The sequence below is a fragment of the Streptopelia decaocto genome (genome assembly GCF_964273445.1).
Source record: "Streptopelia decaocto genome assembly, contig: HAP1_SCAFFOLD_831, whole genome shotgun sequence".
NCBI lineage: Eukaryota > Metazoa > Chordata > Aves > Columbiformes > Columbidae > Streptopelia > Streptopelia decaocto.
The window spans coordinates 41262-50565 of NW_028115323.1; the positions used below are offsets into that span (position 1 = coordinate 41262).

The 9304-nt window shown below is 51.3% G+C and overlaps 1 pseudogene across 1 annotated transcript; it reads right to left on the minus strand.

The window, feature by feature from the left end:
* Positions 1 to 1408: 1408 nt before the first annotated feature.
* On the minus strand, positions 1409 to 2349 carry LOC309452812 (olfactory receptor 14J1-like; annotated as a pseudogene). Its single transcript has one exon. The product of its transcript is annotated as an olfactory receptor 14J1-like (transcript).
* Positions 2350 to 9304: the final 6955 nt, after the last annotated feature.

Genomic DNA, 9304 nt, shown 5'->3' on the forward strand with positions numbered 1-9304 from the left:
AGCCCAACGATCCAGCCGCTCCAGATCCCTAAGTATGGCCATCCTCATGTCCCACGTCATGAGGAATGGACATGGGGACCTCAGTTCAAGGCAGCACATCCTAGTGCTGCATTCAGGCCTTCATGGAACCTACAGGAATAGCTGATGGTGTTTGTCCTGAGTCGGGTTCATCTTATGTACATGAAATGCATGCTCATATCTCATCCATACAGTGGAAACATTGGTTTCTGACTTACTCATTCAGTGTCCTTGTGTTGAGGGATGAACAACCTCTCTCAGCTGGGGTGAAGGGCCAGTGCAGGAAAAGGTGGTTATGAAGGGATGGTCTGTGGTGACTGTGCTGGGACAACTTCCCCAGGTTGTCCCATGACCATGGGCACACACCAGCCCCTGCTCTGCTGGTGCTCCAGGGCTCTCCCAGGAGGCCTGGCTGGGAGAGGACACTGCTGTGTGCCAGCCCTGCACACTCACACACTTCAGCCGTTCGCTGGTATTTTCTTCTCTGGGGCATTTGCCAGTTTACCCTCCCACCCCCTCCTGAATTGTGCCACCCCCCTGCCCTCTCCCCAGCCGAGCCCGGCAGAGCAGCCACACTGGGACTGGAACTGGTCCCACAGCAGAGGGGACCAGTGAGAATGAAGGACAGTGAGAAAGTTCATCCAGCCAGCAAGCTGAGAGGGTCTCCAGCACAGGCAGCTTGCAGACCCAGGTCCAGACTGTCTCCCCAGGACAGCATGAGGCATTTGGCCTAGAAATCCTCAGGAAGGTCCTGCGGCCACAGTGCCAGGGCCACCTGCCCCAAGCTGCCACCTGCAGCAAAAGGTTTCTCTTTCCATGTCTTTCCCGCACACACACAGTGCCCCACTCTACTCCTGGAACATCCTGTCTCCCCACAGAGCCCTTTCCCAAGAGACCTGAGCTATGCTGACCTGGCCAGCTGTTCCTGCCCCCCTTCCCATGCTCCATACAGCTCCGCCCTTGCGGTGCTGCTCTGCAGAGCAAGTGGGCTGTGGTGCCCAGGGCCATGGGGTGAGTCCGCAGATTCACTTTGGTCAGGATGGGAGTAAGACCCAGCTCAGGGTGGCTTCTGCTCACTCCCCCTCAGCACACAAATATGGTTCCTGCAGCCCCAGAGGTCTCAGAGAGAGGATTCTGGGCAAACAAGGCACTGCAGGGTCCTTTATTTCATTTAAACACACAGAGAGTACAGCTCTTTATTTAGAAAAAGACAACGGGTCACACCAGACAGGTTAATACGGGCATAGGTATAAGATGAAAAATAATTTTGCTTCTGGATAGCATTAATACAACAAAGAATAACTAAAAGCAAAGAAAAAATAAAAAACGTACAAAACTCAGGTTGAACTCATAATGCAATATATTACAAGTGACATGCAGAAGCAGGAGGTCACTTCATTACTACTTTTGAAAAGTGAACAGTCATCACTTTCCTTATAGACTCCTTGAGCTCCTGGTTCCTCATGCTGTAGATGAGGGGGTTCACTGCTGGAGGCACCACTGAGTACAGAACAGACACCACCAGGTCCAGGGATGGGGAGGAGATGGAGGGGGGCTTCAGGTGGGCAAACACGGCAGTGCTGACAAACAGGGAGACCACGGCCAGGTGGGGGAGGCAGGTGGAAAAGGCTTTGTGCTGTCCCTGCTCAGAGGGGATCCTCAGCACAGCCCTGAAGATCTGCACATAGGACACCACAATGAACACAAAACACATGAAAACTAAACAGACACTAAACACAATAAGCCCAAGTTCCCTGAGGTAGGATTGTGAGCAGGAGAGCTTGAGGATCTGGGGGATTTCACAGAAGAACTGGCCCAGGGCATTGCCCTTGCACAGGGGCAGTGAAAATGTATTGGCCGTGTGCAGCAGAGCATTGAGAAACCCAGTGGCCCAGGCAGCTGCTGCCATGTGGACACAAGCTCTGCTGCCCAGGAGGGTCCCGTAGTGCAGGGGTTTGCAGATGGAAACGTAGCGGTCGTAGGCCATGATGGTGAGAAGACAATATTCTGCTACTATCAAGAAGAGAAACAAAAAGAGCTCTGTTGCACATCCTGAGTATGAGATGGCCCTGGAATCCCAGAGGGAATTGGCCATGGACTTGGGGACAATGGTGGAGATGCAGCCCAGGTCGAGGAGGGCGAGGTTGAGCAGGAAGAAGTACATGGGGGTGTGCAGGTGCTGGTCCCAGGCTATGGTGGTGATGATGAGGCCGTTGCCCAGGAGGGCAGCCAGGTAGATGCCAGGAAGAGCCAGAAGTGCAAGAGCTGCAGCTCCCGTGTGTCTGTGAATGGCAGGAGGAGGAACTGGGTGATGGAGCTGCTGTTGGACATTGGCTGCCTGTGGGCATGAAGACCTTGGAAGGAAGAAAAGGCAGTGACATGCTAGGGGAGAATTCTCTGAGGAAAATAAACATGCTGTTTGTCATGGAAAACCCCCTCCCTGATGGAGGGATGTTTCAGCTCATTCTCTCTTTCTACCAAGTGAGAAAAAACTGTTTGTCACAGTTTAAAATGCAGCTTGGGCATCTGGTTTCCATGAACACAGCTCTGGGGCAAAACCCCCTGAGTTGATGTCAGAACAAGAAGTGACCCACAATGCCGCCCCAACCCCAGAGAGCAAGAGCACCAGGGACAGGTGGAGAAACAGAGAAGAATGCTGCAGTGTTCCTGAGAAATAAAACAAGGACAGAAAGGCAGACGGGCATGCTCTGGGACCTTCTCCTGACCCGGCTGTGCTGCTGCCACTCACATAATGACACTGTAGAGCAAGTACTTTTAGCACCTTTTTTGTGTACCACGTTCCAGGAACCCTTCACCTGGAGGTCCAGCTGCTGAGGTGGAGACTGGTGACCTGGACCCCATGGCTTTGGGGCAGAGGGTCTGCTGGGGAGGAGAGGAGACCAGGGGTTGCACTGGGAAATGTGTCTGCACTGCAGGGGATTGCAGGGGGGTTCCTGAATCCTGTCCCTGGCATATCTGGTAGGAGCTCCTTCTCCCTGCCCATGTCTGTGCTGCCTGCAGCTGTGTGTCTGTCCCTGGGTCTGCTCCCTGTCAGTGTTACAGACCCTGTCCCACCCACTGTGTGCTCAGCTCTGTCCTTCTCACACCTCCTGGCACTGCCCAGGGGCAGCTCTGTGTGTGCAGGGGCTCAGGAGCAGCTCAGACACATCCTAATGAGAACTGGGGTCTCAGTGTCTTCTCCAAAGAGAGAAATAAATCCCCATCTCCCACTGCACACCCACACAAGCAAGAGTGGAAAACTGAAAGCACAGACTCCTTCCCTTGCAGCTGTATTGATGTTGTTGTTCAGAAGGACCCTCTGCCATGTCTGTGGGGGGATCTGGAGCACTGAGCAGCCCTGACCCACCTAGCCCCCTTCAACCCCACAAGCTCCCTGCCTGCCCTGCCGGGGGTCGCTCCTTCCACCCACAGCTGCTGCCGTGGGATCTCCCGGGCAGGCTGAGCGCTGACCCTGGCAGGCGGCAGAGTCCCTGCCCGGCACAGCCCTGGGGTGCAGGGACCCTGCTCTGCAGGACAGCCCTGGGCACCCCTGGGTGCTCCCCCTGCAATCACCCTCAGCAGAAGCTGCCATCATGCCCTGTCCCTCTGACAGTGCAGCAGGGAAGCGCTGGTCTGGACCATGTTCTTGTCCTCTACATGAGAAATAGTGTGAGAGAGCCCTGACAGACCCTGTGAATTGTGGGATGTATCATCTTTAGGAGATCCCTCCGGGAAATGCAGCTGCATTGTCCTACAGCCAGAGACTTACCGTGTTAGAACTGTGAAGATTTGTCTCTCAATGAGCCCTCAGCAACCAACCCACTACATTGCCTTTCCCCTCTCTGTGCCTGGCTCCCGTGCCCTCAGTGCTGCAGGCAAAGCCCTCAGCCCTGCTGCGCTTTGCAGAGGAGCTGCTCCTGGGCAGAGCTGTCTCTCTGCAGCGCTGCCGCTTCCATGAGCTCCCTGTGTCCCAGGAGCCCAGCCCAGCTCAGCAGCACAGGAGCAGCCCGTGATGTCCCTTTCTCTGTCCCCTCTGGGCTTCTCCAGGTGTCCCTGGGGCTCCACTGGAACATCCTTTGAAACAACCTCAATTAATCAGTGATGTTGATTCTCTCTCCTCTGAAGAGACACATCATTGTGTTCTTTGTATTAAACAATTAATTAGTATGAGAACCAACCTTTCTTCTCCCATCATTAGACAGGACACCAGGAAGATTACAGCAAAGGATCTAATTCCTCCATGTCATGTCTGTGTTCTGATTCAAAGCCTTTGCACACATGGGCTCTTGGACACTTGGTACCAGGTTTCTTGTGGCAGGTCAGAGCTGGGCTGGTGCCACAGCTGGGGTGGTTCAGCCCAGATGTGAGGCAATGTCCTCAGCCAGGGACCTGACTGGGGGAGCTGGAGCTGTCAGTGCTGCAGACAGAGCTGTGACACGGATGGAATGAACTGCCAGGCAGGGTGGCAGGAGTGAGTTCATCTGCTCTGCAAGGACAGCAGCCTCCAAGCACAGCAACAGTCCAGATCAAAACTCAGTCTAGACCTGTAAGGCAATTCAAAGGCCCCATAATGAGCTGTTACTACTGCAGGAACAGTTAAAGGAGAAACAAAGACACTTTGTAGCTACTGATGAATTTAATAAGAGAAAGAGGTGAGAATCCCTGTGTCCTTTTGTCCTCCATCTTCATCAGCAATGTGTCCCAGGCCTCTATGACTTGAGACGGAATCTGCAGAACAAGCAGCAGTGCATGGGGATCAAGTCAGGGGTCACTGGAACTAACACAATCCTCTCCAGTCTATGGGACAGCAGGGGCAGCATCCCAGGAGCTGGGACAGCAGGACGATGTCACAGTGAGGCCACTCTCCACCATCTTGGAAAGCTCATGGAGACTGGGGGGACTCCCTGACCACTGGCAGCTCTCACACAGTGTGTGCACTTTTCAAAATGGCCAATGGGTGAGAAGGGGAACTAAGGGCTGTGCCCCAGAGCATGTCCACTGGGACCCCATTTCTGGGTGTGTGGAAGAGAAGGTGATGGGGTTTACCCAGGGCAGGTTGTGCCTGTCCATCCTCTTTGCTTTCTGTGAGGAAAGGACAGGGTTGTGGACGTGGGGTAACAACGATGGTCTGATACGTCAATGTCAGCAAGGCATTCAGTGTCATCTCCTGTAGTATTCTTGTGTCCAAGGTAGGATACTATGGTCTGTGTCAGTGTGTAAGTAGATGGGTAAAAAGCCAAGTGACCAAGATGTGTTTGGATCAAGCCCTGAGTAATCTGGTCTGACCCTGCTGTGAGCAGGAGGTTGGTCAAGACACCTCCCGAGGTCCCATGCAGCCTGAATGACGCTGTCCTTCCTTCCCCTTCTTGTTTTCAAATTAGGGAGAACTCTCAGGTTCTCCCAGACCACAGAAGTTATTCACATGAGGTGCAGGGCTGCTTTACAAGTGCCCCCAAACAGTCCTGACCACATCTTTTCCATCCTTTCTCTTTTGCTCTGACCCAAGGTCTTCTTCTTTTGCTGTCGTAATGCCCTTCCAGAAAGAACAGCACATGTTGTTAACCCTTTCAGAGCAGGTTGCTCAACAGGTGTCAGCATCCATGCACAGAGTCTGCACATCAGCCAGGCAGCAAATCCATCATTACAAAAAAGGAAACGAGGCACTTGACCAGCTCCTTGCACCCAGATATCAGCGTGACATGTCTGCTGAGATGCCAGGGAACACCTAAAATCTACGTGAAGGGTATATGAGTCCTTGTTGGGTATCCTGGCTTGTCTCCTGACCCATGTGGTGCTTCAGGCTGTGAAAAGAATCAAAACCAGCCATTGAACTGGGGTAGTTCCATTTTACACGTGTCATGCAGGGCAGATGAAGGGAGCTCAGAACTCCAGACTCTGCTGCACTGTTGGGACTGCAGAGACTGGAAATGCAGGTGACAGTGTGTGTCAGTGCACACACATAAAGATTCTGGTTTCCTTTGTGCCTTTGCACTGACCTGGGATCTGTTCCTTGGCCATCTTTGTCTCAAAAAGAAACTATTCTCCTATGCAACCTCCACATCACACCACATAAGAAATAATTAAAAGGTAGAAAAATAATGAAAGAAGGACAACTTGGGGGTAATTCTGTCCAAGAGGTGTACTCTTTAAATGATTATAACAAAAAAGAAGTGAGAGAAAAAGCATTGTTCTAAGAAATTATTTCAATACACAACTGCTGAGGTGTAGTAGATGCTTGGAAAAGCAAGAATGACTGTTAGGAATGAAATTAAAGAGACTTAAATCATCATCATCATCATCAGTGAGAATAAGAAGTTCCCTGTTACTGTTACTAGTGACAGCACCACTGTTTACAAACATCCTTCAGAGCATCTCCATTTTTCCTGGGCTCCAGAGCTCATCCTGCTCAGAGTTTGACAGGATTGCTGCAAACCCCTGTGACCCAAATCTCTACAACTGTCTCTGCTCAAGATCCTTTTACCCCAGGAAGGGGAAAATTGCCAATGCAGACACCAACCCAGTGCCCAACCTGCCTGGAGAGCCAGGACAGTTGTGCCACACAACAGCCGCCTCCGAGGGAAGCTGGAGGTGATGGAACTGAAATGGTTTCAACCCAAATCATAGAATCAGAGAATAATTTAGGTTGGAAAAGACCCTTAAGAACACAGCGTCCTACCGTAAATCAAACACTGCCAAGTCCACCACTAAACCATATGCCATAGCAGCACCTCTCCACAGCTTTAAAACACGTCCAGCAATGGAAGCTCCAATCCTGAGCTGGCAGGACACCATTGGCTGCAGTTGGACATAAGATACTGGTCATGGCTGTGAGTTCAGCCCTCGCTGGCAGAATGTCTCACACCCTCACTGAGGAGGGCAGGGGGCTGGGAGATGGGAGCACGTTTCAGTTTCCAGATCCCAGGACGGAGCCCAAACCATCCTGCCCTTGAACTCTGGATCCCATTTCCTGAGATGCAAAGCTAGTGGCCTTCTGAGGATAATCATGTTAAAGGTATGAATAATCCTTCAAGTGTTTGTGTAATATGTCTAGGAATGTCAGTCGTATATGCTTATATTTACATATCTGTAAAATAGTACACTGCATCTGTGGTCGCCCCTCTGGCAATGACAATTAAATATGTATTTGCACTATAAGGCTTCATAGCTCATCCACAAGCACACATCTAAGTGGTTCAGATGAAGGGTGGTGTGGCAAATGTCACCCTTTGTGTCCCCCGGTGATGGACACTGCTCATGTGCCTCTGCAGAGAGTGGCAGGAGCTGGATCCCCTTCTCGGGACAGACTCCTTCCAGGGGAGACACAGACACAGGGGGAACTCATCGGGTCTTTACGGCATTTCACTCGGCATCAGTTTTGACATATTGGGTGCTGTTCTGTGACTGCCCTTTCTGCACAAATGATCATACAAACACAACCATTTAGTAAGACATGGTCATAAAGGGGCTGTTATGGACAAGAAAGGTCACGGTGAACTCTGGAGAGAGGGAGGAAGTTTATAATAAGCACCAGGAAGAACCAAGAAGCTCAAGGCCTCTTCTGAAGAGCGGGAGGCCTGAGCAGCCATGATTGGCCATTGTAGGTGTGGGAGAGGGTCAGGGCATGTCAGGGAGAAGCAATGAGATGGCTGATGGCTTTAATGAACCCTTCCAGCCATGTCTGAGCCCAGAAATGGAAAGCAGTTGATGTCTGCAGGCGGAGGAGGAATAGGAGGAAGATTTTCCTGGGAATATGGAAAGAAGAAAGGCCTCTCTTGGGCTAATCATGTGTGGCAGTGACATTTCCATCCTGTGGGCATGGCTGTGCCTGGGAGATGGGGAACAGCTGCTGCTGGGGTGGCTGTGCTCAGTCATGGCACAGGAGCTGCCCCTGCTCTGCCCACACTTGGATGGACCTCAGGAATCATCCATGAACCTGGTGGATCCATGAACCTCCTGCAGTGATGGGTATGGATCCAAATAGGGGATTCAAGCGAGTCTGGGACTGGGACATTGAGGTGACTGGTGACCATTGCCAGGTGTATGAAAGAAGCTGGATGAGTTGTGATTTGCTCACAGGCATTTCCAACTCCACAGAAAACCAGAGACTTGCAGTTAAAGCAACAGCACTTTAAATAAAACCCACAACCAAAACACGAAACACTCACACTGACCACAGGAAAAGCCTTGAAAAACATTGGAGAAAAATCTACCAGGTCCCAGGGGTCAGGGCTCAGCCATTCTGGTGATGAACAAGCATCAAGGGCTCACGTGGCAGGAACTTGGGGTTTGCTTTTGCCTTTCACTTCATTGGAGGTTTATTCATTCTTTCAGTAGCTGCAGTTCAGGATCATGGCAGCAGAGGGCTCATCGACATCGAAAATGCTCTTAAAGGCCAAGGCTCTGTGCATCATTTTCCTAAAGGCTTCAAGTCGGGTGTGGATGATTAGAAAGATTTCAGGAACAGCCAAACAGAGAGCATTTCCACAATATATAGCAGTTAAGCCAAATTTATTATATTTCCTTTCCTGCTCGCCCTTCCCTCCCTTTCCAGAACACGTGGCATCAGCAGCCTCCAGTCCATACTGATGTGTTTCATCTCCTGATAAAGACTGAATATGTCAGAAAAGTGGGTGCCTAAATCACCATGTGCATGAGGAGATAATCCAGGACACCTCAAGAGGAGTCACACTCCTCTGGACCAAGAGGTGGGTGTCCCTGGCAATCTCAGGTGCCACAGCACAGTGATACTTGTGTTCGGGGAGCTGGTCAAGTGACCCATCTCCTGTTCTGTAACGGTGTCTGAGTTTGCTCAGGTCACCCCTGACTTGTGCCCCATCCACTGCTGGGTGTTCTCCAGACTCCTGCCTTCAGGAACCAAGTCCCAGGAGACCTTGCTGGTAAAGATGGAGGCAAAGAAGCCATGACGAACCCCAGTCCTGTCTGATTCTACTCTTATGAAGTTTAGCAGCAGGCCCACTTTCACCCTGTCTATTCTCTTACTGCAAGTTAAGCTCTGTCAGCTCATCTTGCTGCCCTTCCCGTGCAGGTACCAAGTCCACGGCAGCTTTGGCATCATCCCCACATCCATGCACAAGGTTTCTAAATTCCTCCTTTGCAGCTTCCCCTGCTCCCACCTCCTGTGTGCTGCCTTTTTGCCCTGCAGCTCCATCAGTTCAGAGGAGCAGCCTCACGAGATAAATGCTTCTTTTCATGGGTACTTGGAGAGATCATTCTTGTGCTTGGAGCAGCCTGTCCTGTAAGGATTATCAGATTTCCTGAGCTACTT